The 9765-nt window shown below is 36.1% G+C and overlaps 2 pseudogenes; one reads left to right on the top strand and one right to left on the bottom strand.

Moving 5' to 3' along the window:
* Positions 1-509: 509 nt before the first annotated feature.
* On the bottom strand, positions 510-635 carry LOC122905589 (annotated as a pseudogene).
* A 6277-nt stretch (positions 636-6912) lies between these two features.
* On the top strand, positions 6913-7077 carry LOC122905635 (annotated as a pseudogene).
* Positions 7078-9765: the final 2688 nt, after the last annotated feature.

Raw genomic sequence — 9765 nt, 5'->3', positions numbered from 1 at the left:
TCTTTTATTAATGTATTATATCACATTGATTGATTTGTAGATGTTGAACTAACCTTGCAGCCCAGGAATAAATCCCACTTGGTCGTGGTGAATAATCCTCTTAATGTACTGTTGGATTCTGTTGACTAGTATTTTGGTGAGAATTTTTGCATCTGTGTTCATCAAGGTATTGGTCTGTAATTCTCCTTTATGATGGGGTCTTTGTCTGGTTTTGGGATCAAGGTAATGCTGGCCTCATAAAATGAGTTTAGAAGTTTCCTTCCATCTCTATTTTTTGGAACATTTTCAGGAGAATAGGTATTAATTCTTCTTTAAATGTTTGGTAGAATTCCCCTGGGAAACTGTCTGGCCCTAGGCTCTTGTTTGTTGTGAGATTTTTGATGACTGCTTCAGTCTCCTTCAGTCTCCTTCAATCTCCTGTTCAGGTTTTCTATTTCTTCCTGGTTCAGTTTTAGTAGTTTATATGTCTCTAGGAATGTATCCATTTCTTCCAGATTGTCAGATTTCCTGGTGTGTATTTACTCATAATATGCTCTTATAGTTGTTTGTATTTCTTTGGTGTTGGTTGTGATCTCTCCTCTTTCTGATAAGAACAGATACTACACTTGATCTTAGCCAAAAGGCCAAGAAGCGATGTGATCTCTCCTCTTTCATTCATGATTTTATTAATTTGGGTCTTTCTCTTTTCTTTTTGATAAGGTTGGCCAGGGGTTTATCAGTCTTATTAATTCTTCCAAAGAATGAGATCCTAGTTGCATTGATTTGTTCTATTGGCTTTTTTTGGTTTGTTTGTTTCTATTCCATTAACTTCTGCTCTGATCTTCATTATTTCTCTTCTCCTGCTGGATTTAAGCTTTCTTTGCTGTTCTTTTTCCAGCTCCTTCAGGTTTAGGGTTAGGTTGTGTACTTGAGACCTTACTTGTTTCTTGAGAAAGGCTTGTATCACTATATACTTTACTCTCAGGACTGCCTTTTCTGTGTCCCAGATTTTGAACACTTGGGTTTTCATTTTCATTTGTTCCCATGAATTTTTTAAATTTTTCTTTAATTTCCTGGTTGATCTATTCATTCTTTAGTAGGATGATCTTTAGCCTCCATGTATTTGAGTTCTTTCCAACTTTTCTCTTGTGATTGGGTTCTAGCTTCAGAGCATTGTGGTCAGAGCGGGGAATGGTCCCAATCTTTTGGTACCAGTTGAGACCTGATTTGTGACCCAGGATGTGATCTATTCTGGAGACTGTTCCACGTGCAGTAGAGAAGAATGTGTATTCTGTTGCATTGGGATGCAATGTTCTGAATATATCTGTGATGTCCATCTGGTTCAGTGTGTCATTTAAGGCCTTTATTTCCTTGTTGATCTTTTGCTTGGATGCTCTGTCCATTTCAGTGAGTGGAGTGTTAAAGTCCCTTGGTATTATTGTATTATTGTTGATGTGTTTCTTTGATTTTGTTATTAATTGGTTTATATAGTTGGCTGCTCCCACGTTAGGGGTATAGATATTTAAAATTGTTAGATCTTCATTTTGGATAGACCCTTTAAGTATGATATAGTGCCCTTCCTCATCTCTTATTATAGTCTTTGGCTTAAAATCTAATTTATCTAGGGATTGCCACCCTAGCTTTCTTTTGATGTCCATTAGCATGGTAAATTATCCCCCCCCACCACTTTCAATCTGGTGGTATCTTTGGGTCTAAAATGTATTTCTTTTGGATGGCATATTGATGGTTCTTGGTTTTTTATCCATTCTTATACCCTGTGTCTTTGGATTGGTGCATTTACCTCATTTACAATCAGGGTAACTACTGGAAGATATGAATTTAGTGCCATTGTATTTATTACCTGTAAGGTGACTTTTATTATATATTGTCTCTGTTCTTTTCTGGTCTACTACTTTTAGGCTCTCTCTTTGCTTAGAGGACCCCTTTCAGTATTTCCTATAGGACTTGTTTGGTGTTTGCAAATTCTTTTAATTTTTGTTTGTCCTGGAAGCTTTTTATCTCTCTTTCTATTTTAAATGATAGTGTAGCTGGATATAGTATTCTTGGCTGCATATTTTTCTCAGTAAGTGCTCTGAATATATCCTGCCAGTTCTTTCTGGCCTGCCAGGTCTCTGTGGATAACTCCACTGCCAATCTAATATTTCTACCATTCTATGTTACAGACTTCTTGCCCTGAGCTGCTTTCAGGATTTTCTCTTTGTCACTAAGACTTGTAAGTTTTACTGTTAGATGACAGGTTATGGACCTATTTTTATTGGTTTTGAGGGAGGTTTACTGATTTTGATACTTGTTCCCTTTGTCATATTAGGGAAATTCTCTATTATAATTCACTCCAATATACCTTCTGCCTCTCTCTTTCTTTTTTTTTTTCTGGAATCCCAATTATTCTAATATTATTTCATCTTATGGTATCACTTATCTCTTGAATTCTCCCCTCATGGTCCAGTAGTTGTTTGTCTCTCTTTTGCTCAGCTTCTTTATTCTCCATCATTTGATCTTCTGTATCACTAATTTTCTCTTCTGCCTAATTAATCCTAGCAGTAAGAACCTCTCTTTTTTACTATACCTCATTAATATATTTTTATTAAATTTCAGCTTTGTTATATTTTAGTTCTTTTATTTCTCTAGAAAGGGATTTTATTTCTCCAGATAGCATTTCTCTAATATCTTCCATGCCTTTTTTGAGCCCAGCTAGCACCTTGAGAATCTTCATTCTGAACTCTAGTTCTGGCATATTACCAATGTCCATATTGATTAGATCCCTAGCCATTGGTACTGCCTCTTTTTCTTTTCTTTTTCTTTTTCTTTTTTTTTTTTTGTGGTTTTTCTGCCTTGCCATTATATCCAAATAAGAATATATGAACAAGAGAATAAAATAATAAAAGGGTGGCAAAGGCCTTCAGCTTAGGTCATGATCCCATGGTCCTGGGACTGAGCCCTGCATCTGGCTCTCTGCTTGTCAGGGAGCGTGCTTCCCCACCACCTCTGCCTGCTTGTGATCCCTGTATATCAAATAAGTAAATAAAAATCTTTTGGAAAAAAAAAAAAAAAAAGGACAGAATGTGCTCAGGCTGGAGACTAGAACAAAGCCATGTGCTAGATTTAGGGTGTATTTTGATCTATTAGAAGAAATTGTATCCCAAAATTGTAAAGAAAAAAACAACATATATGTGTACAAAAAATAAGTTTAAATACAATGAACGGATAATATATGACTATAATAATGTTTAAAAAGAATTTTTTTTGAAAGGCATTGTTAAGATAAGCTAGTTAAAAAACATTAAAAGAGGAAAGAGAAGAAGTTAAAAAAATAGAATAAGAAAAAAATATTTAACTTTGCAAGACTAAAGGATCATGGGGGGAAAGCCATGACTCCTATCTCCTAGCTCTGGAATTCTACTGTTCTCCTTGATCTGTTACCTTTGTCTTGGCTGGATGTTCTTGCTGATCTTCTGCAGGAGGGGTCTGTTGCCATGATTCTCAAATGTCTTTGCCCGAGGCGGAATTGCACTGCCCTTGCCAGGGGCCAGGCTAAGTAATCTGCTCAGGTTCACTCTTGGGAGTTTTTGTTCCCTGAATGCTTTCTGTACAGCTTTGGAGGTCAGGAAAATGGCGGCTTCCCAGTCTCCACCCTGGAGGAGCTGAGAGCTTGGGCCCCACTCCTCAGTGTGCCCTGAGAAAAGCAGTCAATCCCTCTTGTCTCCCTGGTCTCTGGCAACGCTTTGTGTTCACCTGGCCTTTGACCAAGCATTTCTACCTCTGGCACATGGCCCAGTTTGGAGTCTCTAAACTCAGCAGATTCCTGCCACACATTCTTGTGCCACGCCCCCTGGGGAGGGAAGGAAGATCTGCCACTTGTGGGGTCCCTGCTTGAAGAACAGTGGCCCGACTGTGCCTTGGATTGCGGTTTGAGGTAACCCTAAGCTGAGAGCCTCCTCCTTGGCTCTGTCTCTGTAGTCGGCTTCTATGCTCTGATACCTGGGAGCTCTGCCACATTCAGACACTCACAATCCTTCCGTGACCCCACGGGACCTGAGACCACACTGTGCCCATGATGTCCCCACCCCTGCTAAGCCTCTGGAGCGATGTCCCTCAGTGGAGCAGGCTTCTAAAAGTTCTGTTTTTGTGCTCCACTGTCCTACCGCTTGCCGGGAGCCAGCCCCTCCCCTCGCGGTCTATCTCCTGTTGCTTTGGATTCACTTGTCCGCATGTCCTACTTTCCGGAAAGTGGTTGATTTTCTGTTCCTAGAATGCTGTTCTTCTTTTCTATTTCCTGTTGAGTTTCCTTCTTCTCTGCTTAAGCTGAGTTTCTTTCAGTTCTTGCAATGTTAGTATATACTTTCTGGACTTTAACCTTTTGTGCACATTGCTCCCTTTTCTTAGATCAGTAATTCTCAAACCATTCTCAGATTCCCATAATATACCGAAAAATTAAGAACCACCGACAGCTTTTGTTGACATAGGTTATATTATTCTATCACATTAGAAATTGAAGCTGAGAACATTTTAATTAATTTTCTAATATAAAACATTTTTATTACAAATAACACTTTTGTGAAAAGTAAACTATCTTTTATAACAAAAAGAATTAGTGAAAAGAGTAACTTTTTTTTTCTGCATCTCTTTAATGTCTACCTTAATAGAAGATGGGTGGATTCTCACATGTGTTTCTGGATTCATTCTTTTTCCATATGTTGTTTTGCTTGAAATAATGGAAGCAAAATCCAGTGTTAGACATATATGTGATTGGACAAAGAGATGTATTTTAGTAGTGTTTTTAGATAATTGTGAATATTCTTTCCCACTACAGTAAAATTCAGCAACAATTTCTTACAGCTTAGTTGAGCTGTCATTACAAGACTAGTTCATAATAAAAACTAAGATACTTAATCATAAATTTACTTCCACTTCTTGGGAAGAACAGAGAAAGCATTGCTGAACATTCTCCCAGATCACCTAACATAAGTCAAAACCCTGTAATGAGTCCTTTCTGAAACCCTCTTACTGAGATCTCCCCCTGCTTCTCAAGAGTATGTGTTCTCCTTTGGTACAATAAGTCAACCAATGAATGCTTGTTTGACCACAGGGGTATTACTGGTGATCTTGGGCTGGAAAGAATCAACAGTGATTGTTTGGTCCCATGTGAGTAGGATTTCAAGGTCTATTTATGCAGGTAGATAAAACAATTGAACCATTTTCAAGAGATTGCTGTAAAGATGGAACAACCACAGTCCTACTTTTTTTTTTAATTTTTATTTTTTATTTTTTTTAAAAAGATTTTATTTATTTATTTGACAGAGAGAGATCACAAGCAGGCAGAGAGGCAGGCAGAGAGAGAGGAGGAAGCAGGCTCCCTGCTGAGCAGAGAGCCCGATGCGGGCCTCGATCCCAGGACCCTGAGATCATGACCTGAGCCGAAGGCAGCGGCTTAACGCACTGAGCCACCCAGGCGCCCAACCACAGTCCTACTTTGAGGACTGGTGTTATTCTCACAATACGACCAGCTTAAGTTCTTTGGGTTTCTTTTTAGAAGACTCTGATAACCAGTAATAGATACTAAAAATAGTGTTGAATTTTACTATTTGCATCTGGACTTTGTGAATTTGTATGCAGAGTCAGACCTTCTGGATTCAAATTACATTCCACTAACTTACCAGTTGTGTGATCAGGTGTGCTTTACCTATTGTCTCTGTGTTCAGCTTCCTTACTTGTAAAATGTGGATAATTATAGCACCCACCTCATAAGCTTATTATGTTCACATGGATTTGTGTTCACTTTAAATCATGTCATTGGGTACTATGTGTATTTGTTAATTAGTTTCTTATTTATTTATTTTTATTAACATATAATATATTATTTGGCCCAGGGGTACAGGTCTGTGAATCATCAGACTTACACATTTCACAGCACTCACCATAGCACATACCCTCCCCAGTGTCCATAATCCAACGATCCTGTCCCTCCCACCCCCTCTACTCCAGCAACCCTCAGTTTGTTTGTGAGATTAAGAGTCTCTTATGGTTTGTCCCCCTCCTGATTCCATCTTATTTCATTTTTTTCCTTCCCTGCCCCCCAAACTTCCTATCCTGCCTCTCAAATTCTGCATATCAGAGAGATCATATAATAACTATCTTTCTCTTTCTTAACAACAGAACCTGAATACTTTACATAAAGTAAGAGAAAACCCATGTGAAGATATGAATTTTTGTACTATAATTAGCTAAGCTCTTCGATGTTGGTAGTATCTTAAGCTTTACCTGGATTGATATGTAATGTGAACATATGATTTACAATAGAAATCAATTATAATCTAAATGCATTAGTTTTTAGCAAAATGTTAGACAATTGCAGAAAAGGCTTAGAAAAATATGGTAAAAATTACAGGAATCCATAGACATGATCTCACATGAACTTTTGTGGTAATGCTCCTACCTTATCAATGAAATGTTTTAATATATGAGGAACACTTTGTATTCATAAAGGGCTCTAGTTACTCTAGAATTTTAACTAATACTAAAATTAGAAGTATTCGATTCAAAGAGCTTTTTTTTCCTAAGCCCTATGTACGATTTACAAATTTTATTCTATTTATAAATCGATGGGATGGGAGCAATTACCCATTTGTTATTTATGTTCATTAACTCATAAATTTAACATATTAACATATTCATAATATTACAATATTTCAAAAAGTTAATATATCTGATTTTCTCAATACTATAAAGATCAGACTTACATATCTAACAGCAGAATATTCTTAGCTATTTCAATACAACTTCAAATTATGCCTAAATTTATAAATTAAAAATCAGGTTATATTTACTATTAAAATTACTACCTATAAATCGATCAATTGCCTTTAATGTCTTTCAAAGTAAAATCACATCTATAACATCAATTTTAAAAGTTTAAGCTTTGCGCAGTGGCAGTATCGTAGCCAATGAGGTTTATCCGAGGCGCGATTATTGCTAATTAAAAGTTTAGGTAAAACTACATGTCTAATAAATCAATAGAGGGTCCATATTGCATAGTGGATAATAGTATGAACTCTGGAACTTTACTATCTTAGGTTTAAACCCCAGATTTGCCACTTACTACTTATATAACCTTGAGTGAATTACTTCTCTGCTTCTATTTTCTCATCTATATAATGCATTATTTTAGGGTTGTTATGCGTGGTAAATAGTTTAATATTTCTAAAAACTCAAAAGAGTACCTGTTACATAGAATTAAATATGGTTTATTTAAATACATAAAATTTCTCTAAAATATCAAATTTTTTTTTTTTAAGATTTTATTTATTTATTTGACAGAGAGAAATCACAAGTAGGCAGAGAGGCAGGCAGAGAGAGAGAGAGGGAAGCAGGCTCCCTGCTGAGCAAAGAGCCCGATGCAGGACTGATCACAGGACCCTGAGATCACGACCTGAGCCGAAGGCAGCGGCTTAACCCACTGAGCCACCCAGGCGCCCCTAAAATATCAAATTATTTTAACCATTTAAAAACTTAAAATAATATTTGATGATTGCAGAACTTATTTCTAAAATTCACTACAAATTGCTAATAAAATAAATTTGATTTACCAGTTTCTACCCTTATTTTCAAGCTGGTCTCATTCTTACAACTAGGGCTCTGCTTGGTTTGTGAATAGAGAGCCGAATGCCTGTAATTACAGTTGAGATTCATTTTATCAATCCAGTAAGTCTGGCTCTAACCCAGCTTTCAACTTCGATCTCTTTTTTAATCTTGACTCCAATTTTTAATTGCCTGAATGGAAAGGATTGGATTTTTTATCCCCTACATACACTTTAATTTATTCACTATTTGGATTAAATGAATCTCATTATTGCCTGAGATAATGTTTCATGGTTTTTCATTTTTTCTTTTGGTACTGTGTAAAGTTCTATCATTTTCTTGACAGCTTTCTTAATTTTTCTGCTCCCTCTTTTTATTTATTCCTGGCTAAGGCATGAAGGAAACAAATTACACTTTTTAACCTCTGCCCATTGGCAACCTTGCATTATTGGACTTCTCTTAACAAAGCTTTCCAACTCTCCTGCTTGCTTCCTTCAGCTGGAATACCTTGGACCATGTGTTTCCCTGTCTCGCAGCACTTTATCAAAATCTGAAAGAAGTAGCTAACATCTTCCATCATCCTGACATCTCCTATCCAGCCCCCTAAAATTCCTATCTTCAGTCATATTATCTGAGTCTCAAAACACAGCAGATGGTTGCTTAATCATACAGCTTCTCTATTTAGAATAGCAAAAACTGAAATTATCTTAGCCTTCAGTGTAAGAAATCCTCTGTGTTTCTCATTTGGTCTCCATATATTTTCACAATTTAGCATATGTTATTTGTGACACTCACTTCCAAGGACCAATTTCATTATTAGTTAGGACTTTTGGTTGCAAGCAACAGAGGATTACTCTGGTTAACATAAGTTTGGAAAGAGAAGACTGGTGTTATTGGAGAAAAGCTGTGATAACCAATAGAATCAAAGGAAGAGTGGAACAATTTAGTCATGGGAAGAGTAGGAAGAGCTGGACTTTGTAGATCATTGTAGTGTTCTGACATTTTGATGACACAGCTTGAAAAAGTTTTCATTAATTATCTAAACCCAAGTCTACTTGCAGAGTACTCTTCAGAACTCCAACAGTCTTTTCCAAAATGCAGTGATTATACCTGGTCTGAAAAACTCTTTAATTTTACGGATAAGAAAACTGATCCAGAGGGTTTAAATAATTTGATTATAGTAAACATAATAAAGTTGCTTTGGCACTTAGGACTACTCAAAGGAATTTATTTACTTAAGAGTCAATTAACTCCTAAAGCATTCCTAAGAGTAAATATGATTAAAGTGACATTTTACTAGGGTGCATTGTTAGTTCCTTTGTTGTATCACTGAATATGACACCGTGGTCTTTATATTTCATCATTCTTTATAGTTTTCTCAGTTCTTCTCCTTTATCTATAATAATACCAAGATTATGTGTGGATTAGTTGCCTAAAGCCAAATCAGTAACACTGAGAACATATTTGAAAATGACTTCCCAGATGTGACAATATAAAAAATACGATTTTTTTTCCCCAAAGGTATTCTAATTCATTTTGTCCAGTGGCTTCTTAAAATGAGATCCCTCTGAAAAGACTATCTCTTTGTAATTGTATTTATCCAACAAAGATTTACTGACCACATACTTGTGTAAGGCACATAACAATTTGGGGTGCATTAATAAATAAAACATAAAAGCAAACATAAATTATCTGTGGCTTTATGGAATTTACATTCTAGCTGGAGAGTAGGTGATAAACATACAATGTAATAAATTATACAGTATAATAGCTGATACTAAGCATAGAAAATAAAATGGGATAAGGGAATCAGAAGTTGGAAAGAAGGCTTCAAATTTTAAATAGAGTAGTTAGGAAAGTCCTCATTAGAAAGATGGCATTTGAACAAAGACTCAGAGGAGGTGAGGGACTCTTTCATGTGGCTATTTGGTGAAAGAACCTTAGACTGTGTTTGGATTTATTTTGGATTTTTAAGTTGAACTTTGAGGTATAACTTACATATAATAAAATGCACCAATTGCAATTTTAGAGTTTGATGAGTCTTAATAAATGTATATTGCATGTTACTGCCTTCAAAAACAAAATATAGAACATTTCTGTTACTTCCAGAAGTTTCTTCAGGCTCCATTCCAGTCAACCTCCACCTTTCACCACTAGTCTCAAATAATCACTGATTTTTTTTTTTTACCT

The sequence above is a fragment of the Neovison vison genome, chromosome 4 (assembly GCF_020171115.1).
Source record: "Neovison vison isolate M4711 chromosome 4, ASM_NN_V1, whole genome shotgun sequence".
In the NCBI taxonomy this organism is placed as follows: domain Eukaryota; kingdom Metazoa; phylum Chordata; class Mammalia; order Carnivora; family Mustelidae; genus Neogale; species Neogale vison.
Note: the sequence above shows the minus strand (reverse complement) of the source record. Positions and strands in the feature narration are given on the sequence as shown.